General features: G+C 42.3%; 1 pseudogene across 1 annotated transcript; it reads right to left on the bottom strand.

Annotated features, from left to right (window-relative positions):
- Window positions 1-967: 967 nt before the first annotated feature.
- LOC306666929 (MAP/microtubule affinity-regulating kinase 3-like) lies at window positions 968-5201 on the bottom strand (annotated as a pseudogene). The gene is made up of 2 exons: window positions 5069-5201; window positions 968-2243 (listed from the first exon to the last, which is right to left on the bottom strand). The product of its transcript is annotated as an MAP/microtubule affinity-regulating kinase 3-like (transcript).
- Between the last annotated feature and the right edge of the window lie 2233 nt (window positions 5202-7434).

Below are 7434 nucleotides of genomic sequence, written 5' to 3'. Positions count from 1 at the left end.
CATTGTAAGTTATGTAATTTGATAAATGAATGCAATTCAATGCCTATTTATTTAACAAAATTATATTTCCCCTGCCACAGAACACAATTCACATTTCTATGACAATACTCCAACAACTTTAAACACACAGCACGAAACTGCCTAGGACAGATAAAGAAATCCATTCAATAGAGATTTAATTATAAAAGCATTTAACTGCATGGGTAGCAATCATTACATGGTAGTTCACACTACATTAAATGGAGAGCCTGTTAGGAGAGATGGATTACTTCTGAACTGAAAGTCACTTAAGGAGCACTGAGCTGTTAGAAATTTGCATGTCACAAATAGGTCTTTCTCTCTCTCTGTCTTTCTGTCTCTCTTTTCTTTTTCAGGGTCACATGACTTTACTGAACTGCATTCATAGAAAGGGCCTGCTTCCAGTCCCAGGTGAGGTGTGTTTGTTCTCAGATTTTACTGTCAATGATTTAGAAGATGCAGACATTATTGCCTGTTGGGACTGGTGATTGAGTTAGGGTTCTTTAGCTGTCCAGAGACAGAGGAGATTGCCTCTCTTGGCTCCGGTGAAGACTGCCCAGTACTCTGGTGAAGTCCTGTTCAAAAGAGGTTCTGTGCCAGTCACAGAGCTATTCACTTCTTCACCTTGAGGTTCAGGTGCCCGATGTTCCAGTGTAGAAAGTTGTGGGCGCAAGTTGTTAATCACAATCCGGCTGCTCAAACTTATGACCTTTGTTTTGCTTGCTTTGAAGAGACTTTCTCACAATAACCAAGCAACCATAGTAACTGGGCAGTCTCTACTGGCACCTTGCACGGAGTGTTCCCAAGAGAGGCATTGCCTCTGTCACCCAGTTCAAGAACCATAATTTAGTCACAGCTCCTGACAGTTGTCTAAATATTATTCTATACATCTATCAGTGTTCAAGAAAACACTTCAAATTGCTGCATAATTTATACCATAATGATTGGGTTACAGCTTTATCTCATTGGCAATTTTGGAAGCAATATTTTTGAAAGCTATGGATTTCTCTAATATCTGCTTGAACCAGACCTGTTCAAAGACAGTCTCAGCAGCATACACACCTCCTTCTCCCACTGTGCCATGTTCTCTGTGTACCCATGTCCATGGACGCAGAAGAGCAGAAAAGCCCTCCCTCTGCACATAGTCACAGTTATTAGCTCCCTGCACTTTGCGGATTTCCTGCATCATGTCACCAAGATCCATGGAACTAGTGGTTTTCATGTTCCAGGTGAAGAGCAGGGAGCTAGGTTTTGCTTCTTTGTTCTCATCCTTCCAATTAGCAATGACATTGCGACTTGAGCCCTTATATCTCCTGTTCTACTCATACTCGGAAACCTTGTTATGAGTTTTGAAGTTAATTTACTAAAAAAATCGGTGGAACCTCTGCTTCCAGTCTGGGACAGTGGCTTACTTTGGTGGGACACACTGGGCAATTGTATGTTGCAGTTTGCTGTTCCTGGGCTGGTGGTGGAAAGTGCAAAGACTGGCAGTGCCTCTCAGGAAGCAGATTCAGCCGGGGGTTGGAGGCAGGTGGCAATGCTACTACTGTGGGTTGAAGCAACTGGGGTTTTCTGATCAGGAATGGTGCTGTTCTCCTTGCCATTCTGGATCATTGAATGTGTATCCGCTGTGCTCCTCTCACTGAGAATTTAGGTATTCCTCAGTGTCATCCCTCCAGATACTGTGCTACTATTGGGGACAGTGGGGCTTTTCTTGTATTCAGGAATGCCCTCCTTGTTGGGATTACTTGCATTTCCTAGCATGACACTGGGTGGAGCAATTCCCTCTTCTCCCACAGCACTGCCACCTGATTTCCAGGAGGGAATGCCATCTTCTATAAGGTCACTCTGCAAAGCTTGTTTGACTCCTCTTGGGATATGTCACAACTGAAGGAATAGCTGATCCAGCATGGTCCCTGTACCATCTCTGCTTCTGACTTGAAGAAATCCTTCTCTGCACTTTGTAGTGAGCAGACCAGCCAGTGCTGTTACTGAGGTCACTACTTGGTCACACCTTACCAAGTGAAAGGTTTCTGCTAGAACTGGAGATATCTATCTAGTTCTGGTTCAACAATGGGTTTAAGTTCATCTTCCTCGTGCCCTGCGTTGATCCACCTGTCCTCCATGATTTGCTCTAGGCTGCCTAGCTTAACTGGGTTCAACACCAGGAAGCATTTGAGCAGATTTCCAGTCTGCGGACATGTAGAAAGGGGTTCTGTATTTTCCTCATAGCACTCTCTCTAAGGTCCTTCAGATTTTGCCCTCCAAGGGAAGTGACCCACTGACTAGCGTGTACAGGATAATGCCCAGACCCCACATATTGACTTCCTGCCCATTGTACTTCTTGCCCTAGAAAAGCTCTGGGGCTGCATATGGAGGACTACCCTGAAAGGTATCTGGTTTACTGACAAAAGTAAACTCATTGCTAAAACCAAAATCTGCTGTTTTAATGTTCTATCTGCATCTAACAAGATTTGCAGCCTTGAGTTCTGTGAACGCTCTACTGTGGTGGCAATACTATACTGCAGACATGATTCATATAAATTTAGCTCCTCCTTCATTTTCCATCATTCTTCCATGTGCAACCAAATAGCCAAATATATCACCTCCTTGAGTGTATTCCATGATTAAAGAGTGTTTTTTAGTTTCAATGACTTCAAACAACTTCACTAGTTGAAGTTTTAGATGATTTTAAGTCTTCATTAGTCTTACTTCTCTGAAGAGCTTTGTAGACTTGTTGGATTTAACTGAGTTTTGTCAATTATTTTTATTGCAACCTCTCTTCTGTCAGGATGTGTCATGCCAATGTCACTTTTACAAAGCTCCCTGGGCTGATGGTTTTCAACAGTCTGTAGTTTCCAGTGTAAGGCTGCTCATTGGCATAGGAAGCTATGGTGTTTCTACACCAGTTCCAGAGCTCCCAGTGTGGGAAGTGACCTCTTGTCACCCAGATTTCTCCAAGTGAGGTGTGCATGGTATGTGTAAGGTTCCTTATCATTGAATATCTTCAATGTCTTTTGATGATTAAAGAACAAAAGAACTGAACTCCTAAATCTACTCCACTAGCAAAGCTAATAAATGCCTGGGTGCCACAGGCAGACTTAGGATAGGTGAGGACCAGGCAAGGGGAGGGGAAACAAGGAAACAGCTAGAGATAGAAGGTGAAAAGAATGCTATCAAAGAGCCTCAACTGCCTTCCACAACAAAAGATGCTTGCTCACTTTAAACCTGTCCTTCTGGGTAAGTCTAAGGCAAAAGGTTAACGAGGGAAGTGGTTCTAGGTCCACTCATTTCCAGGATTCTCATTCTAGAATCTGCTACGCAGTCAGTGCAGCCATAAAGGTACTGACCGCATAAAGAATGGTTCTATACACTCTAAGTGGATCAAGGACCTAGGCCATTACTCTACTGCATGGTACTAGAAAATTTGGGGGTCAAGACTTGATGAAAAGACAGACTCTTTTTTCCAGACATATGTAGCTGAACACAAACACACTTTACAAACCAATTTGGATGGCGAAGTTGATTGGTGGCAGCACCAGGGTTGTAATAGTGGTCCACTTTACCTTTTGAATATAGCCCTTGCTGCTCATTTTAAAAGGGACATGTTTGTCTTTTCCTCTTCTCCTTTTCCCCCTCTTCAACCTGGAGGCAGGGAACAATATGACCTTGAGTTATCTGTTCTCCACAGGAAGGAGATGTTACCAGAAGAGCTAGGAAGTGACTATCTCCCAAATTAACAAGTGAATTTCAGCACACCATCAGGGTGTACCTGGGACCCCATCAGGGTGCACCTGGGACCCCCTGTCAGAGCACACCTTGAGTGTAGTCTTCGAAAGCCTCTTTAAGAGCCCTCTGTTTTCCCTGATGGGCAGAATCACAGCTTCTGGGACAAGAGTCTCCTGTGTGTCTCTTTTGTTAGTAAAGCAATAAACCTTCTTTTCCCTTTTTCTCAAAACCATGTCCTTGTTATTGGATTGCCATTGGGGATAAGGCCTGAGTTTTTGGCAATATCAAGATGATATAAAAATACATTAGTATTTGCAATCAGTAAATGGGTATCATTTGAGTCTATCAGATTTGTAAAATAACTTTTTTATATTCTTTTCCATTTAAATGACTGATACTGTGAATAATTTAACCTTTCCTCAGTGATTGATGGTCACCTTAACAACATCAATTAATGTAAGATTCCAAGTCTTAGGGGCCTTTCCTCAGGGGTTCTCAGTATGGGTCTGACAGTTTGTTTTGATTTTGTTTTTTGTTATTAAACAATAACCCAAAATCTTAAATTATTTTGTCCAGGGAGCCATCCATGACATGTATGAGAACTGCGTGCAATTCAAGCCATTATCAGGAATATGTGCCCTCAAGAACTCACAGTTTGTTCACTGTTCAAGAATGCCTGAGTCTTGTGGTATCCTGCCTAACTCACTGCTTAGGGTGCCATACAAGCATGGGAGATGGGAGAGACTCGCTAGAGCCAAATGGCCTGCTTACCTCACCCACAATCCTGTTTTTCTTCAAGAAGCTCCTATCATTCCCCTTTGGATCTGTACCACTATAAATAAAGAAAGTGTCAGCTCTTCCTTTGTTAGAGCTAGACCCTTCTGGACAGCTCAAGTGCTGCTGCTCCTGCTTCAAAAAAATTCATGCCTTTGGGCTTTATTTCTGACGTATCAATTTCATAGCTTTTATTTTACCACCAGCCCATCTCTCCAATGCCCATACAGGACGTGAACAAGAATTTTGTCTGAATTTTATGTTGTGACCACATAATTTAGTATTCAAACTGAAACATTTCAGGAGTAAAATAAGGGCACAAGAAATATTCAATTATAAAATTATACATTCTTGGAATATTTTATTATTAGGTCAGGACTTTGGCAGCTGTATGACAGCAAAATTACTGAGGCAGTGGGCGGCACGCCAAACAGCAACCAAACAGGGGTAGATAAAGTCCACTGACCCTTATGACCACCTATCACTCAGCAGGACCCCCACCTATTCCAGACTATAAAGACCCTGGGCAGCCAGGGCCATGTGCGACTTTCTCCAGCTGTCCACCCTGACCTGTACACTGGCGGGGGAGGGGGACTGAGAATTTCGCCTGAGAGCCAAATTCCAATGAAGCTTGCTTCAGCTGCTTTCTGTTCTTTTGTTTGGCCACCAGCCCCTGCCATCGAGTTTACATTTATATGGGCTGATAATTAAATCAGCTTTATTTTCTCAGGGTACCTATGCAATGGTATTATTAAAAACTAATGGTTCTACAAAAACAATATTTCCATTTAAAACAAGTAGTTCTTTTGTTTACTACAATGGTTCTAGTTAAAAGATCAGCAAAGGTTTGGGACTTTAACTGTTGTCTGCTGTTGCCTCACAGAAGTACAACTTTCAACATAACAACCTGAGTTAATTTGAGATAATAGGCCATCATCTATAGAAAGACAGGATCTAAGACCACCTTTTGGTACTAATTCTGACCCCAGTTGAATAAAAGGTGTGGATGTCTGTGTAGTCATGGATATTAAAGTTAAAACCCAGTACTATTACTTTAGGACTGGTGAAACTGGCTTGCTGTACATTTAAGACAAAAGCTTAGAAATTAAAGTTAATGAAGTAAAAGGACCAAGAAAAAAAAATAGCCAATATCTGGTTCTTGTCCTCTGAGTCAGCTTGAACCCAGGAAACAAGGGAACTTCTCTCAGGGCTTTGTAACTCTAGGACACAGACTTCCTTATCATGGGTGTCCATGAGACCTGGAGAATAGAAAGTCAACTAGTGCACATCATGCTGCAAAGAAGAGGGTCTTTGGAGAGGGAGCTTGTCCAAGGAAAGCTCTGTGGTCAGTGAGACCCTGACCAATCCTGGCAGATGGCACTAGAAGAGCTAAGGAACTTCTCTCGTTTCCAAGAGTGACCCCCTTAGGGAACTTAGCTGACTCTTAACAATAGGTAGGAACAAGGTCAATTTGACCAGTTGGGTCTTAAATACTTAGCAAGAACAGGTGCCCACCACATCCCTGGTGCCCCCCAAATTCTGAGGCATATTTTTCCCTTTGCAAGGCTCATATTTATCCCTGCCTACTAAAAATTGGACCGGCCTCTGTACCTTGGTCTTCCTTGCTTCTCAAATTGATGTTTTACCTAACAACCAAAGTTTGTCTATCCTGATAATGGCACACACCACACACAAGAGAAGCCTTCAGTCTATTCCCTAATTCATACAGCTAGAGATATTCACTGGGATTGGCACAGGAGCAGTGAGATTAGGATCCTCTATTCAATACTGTAAAAGAAAGTCAGTACAGGTTATTGAATATATCCAACAGGTAGCTGATTCTGCACTGACTTCACAAAATCAGTTAGATTCCCTGGCATCTATTGTTTGGGAAAATTGTCGGGGCATAGATCTCCTTATTGCAGAATGAGGTGACCTCTGCCTCTTCTTTGGGGAAGAATGTTGCTTTTATGTCAATTAATCAGGACTGGTAAGGGATAAGGTTAAACAATGACAGGACCGATTGGAACACCAGAGACGAGAACTACCTGATTCCTAAAATGGTAAATTTCCTGTCTTCTCCCTCTTTTAACCTAATACCATGTTTTTCTTGTAATAAACTTTCTTCCCTGCTTTCTTAACTTTAAACAAAAGCAACTTCTTGACAAGGTGACCCATCTAGCTCAGACCACCTCCCAAGAACATGCAAAGGCGATTCTCCTCCTTCACTCACAACATGACTTTCCTGAGCGCCATAGGAAGGAATTACCCACAATGACATTGAGGCTCCCTTCCATACAACCTCCTCCATCCACAATCACCAGGATGGTACAGGATCCTAAAATATCCCTCCCCTTCTTATCCTCTTCCTCCAGATCTCTGACAAGGAAATCCCCTACTCCGCCCCTTCTCAGCAGGAACTAGCCAAATATGATTATGTTGCCCCAACTCATTGTACCCCTTTCAGAGTCCAGAATGAAGAATATGAATAGTAGGCACCAGAGAACTTCCCTTACCGTTCCCCTCCTCACCCTCCTGTGCTGCCCTAAGTGAACCCACCACCAAAACTTCTCCCATGACTTGGCCCTGCTAAAACATTATATCTCAGATCCTTGTTGCAGCCCACTACCACTTTCCTGCTTGAACATGTGCCCCTCTGCTATTTAATAAGACATCACTGATCCACCGAGTTCTGTTCCCATTTTCTTTTTCTTTTTGTATTCTCTCTCATGTGCTTTCATGAATAGATACCATCACTGAAAAATTATTTAATCCTATAAAATACCATAGTAGTCATAGTCTTCAGCAGACTGTGTAGTTCTTACCTATAAAAAAATTGATGACTACATTTATACAGCAAATCAAAACCATAGTGAGCTTTTGTTGTGTGCCTAATCATTCCTAATTACTTAC

The sequence above is a fragment of the Sciurus vulgaris genome (assembly GCF_902686455.1).
Source record: "Sciurus vulgaris genome assembly, chromosome: 7".
In the NCBI taxonomy this organism is placed as follows: Eukaryota; Metazoa; Chordata; class Mammalia; order Rodentia; family Sciuridae; genus Sciurus; species Sciurus vulgaris.
Note: the sequence above shows the minus strand (reverse complement) of the source record. Positions and strands in the feature narration are given on the sequence as shown.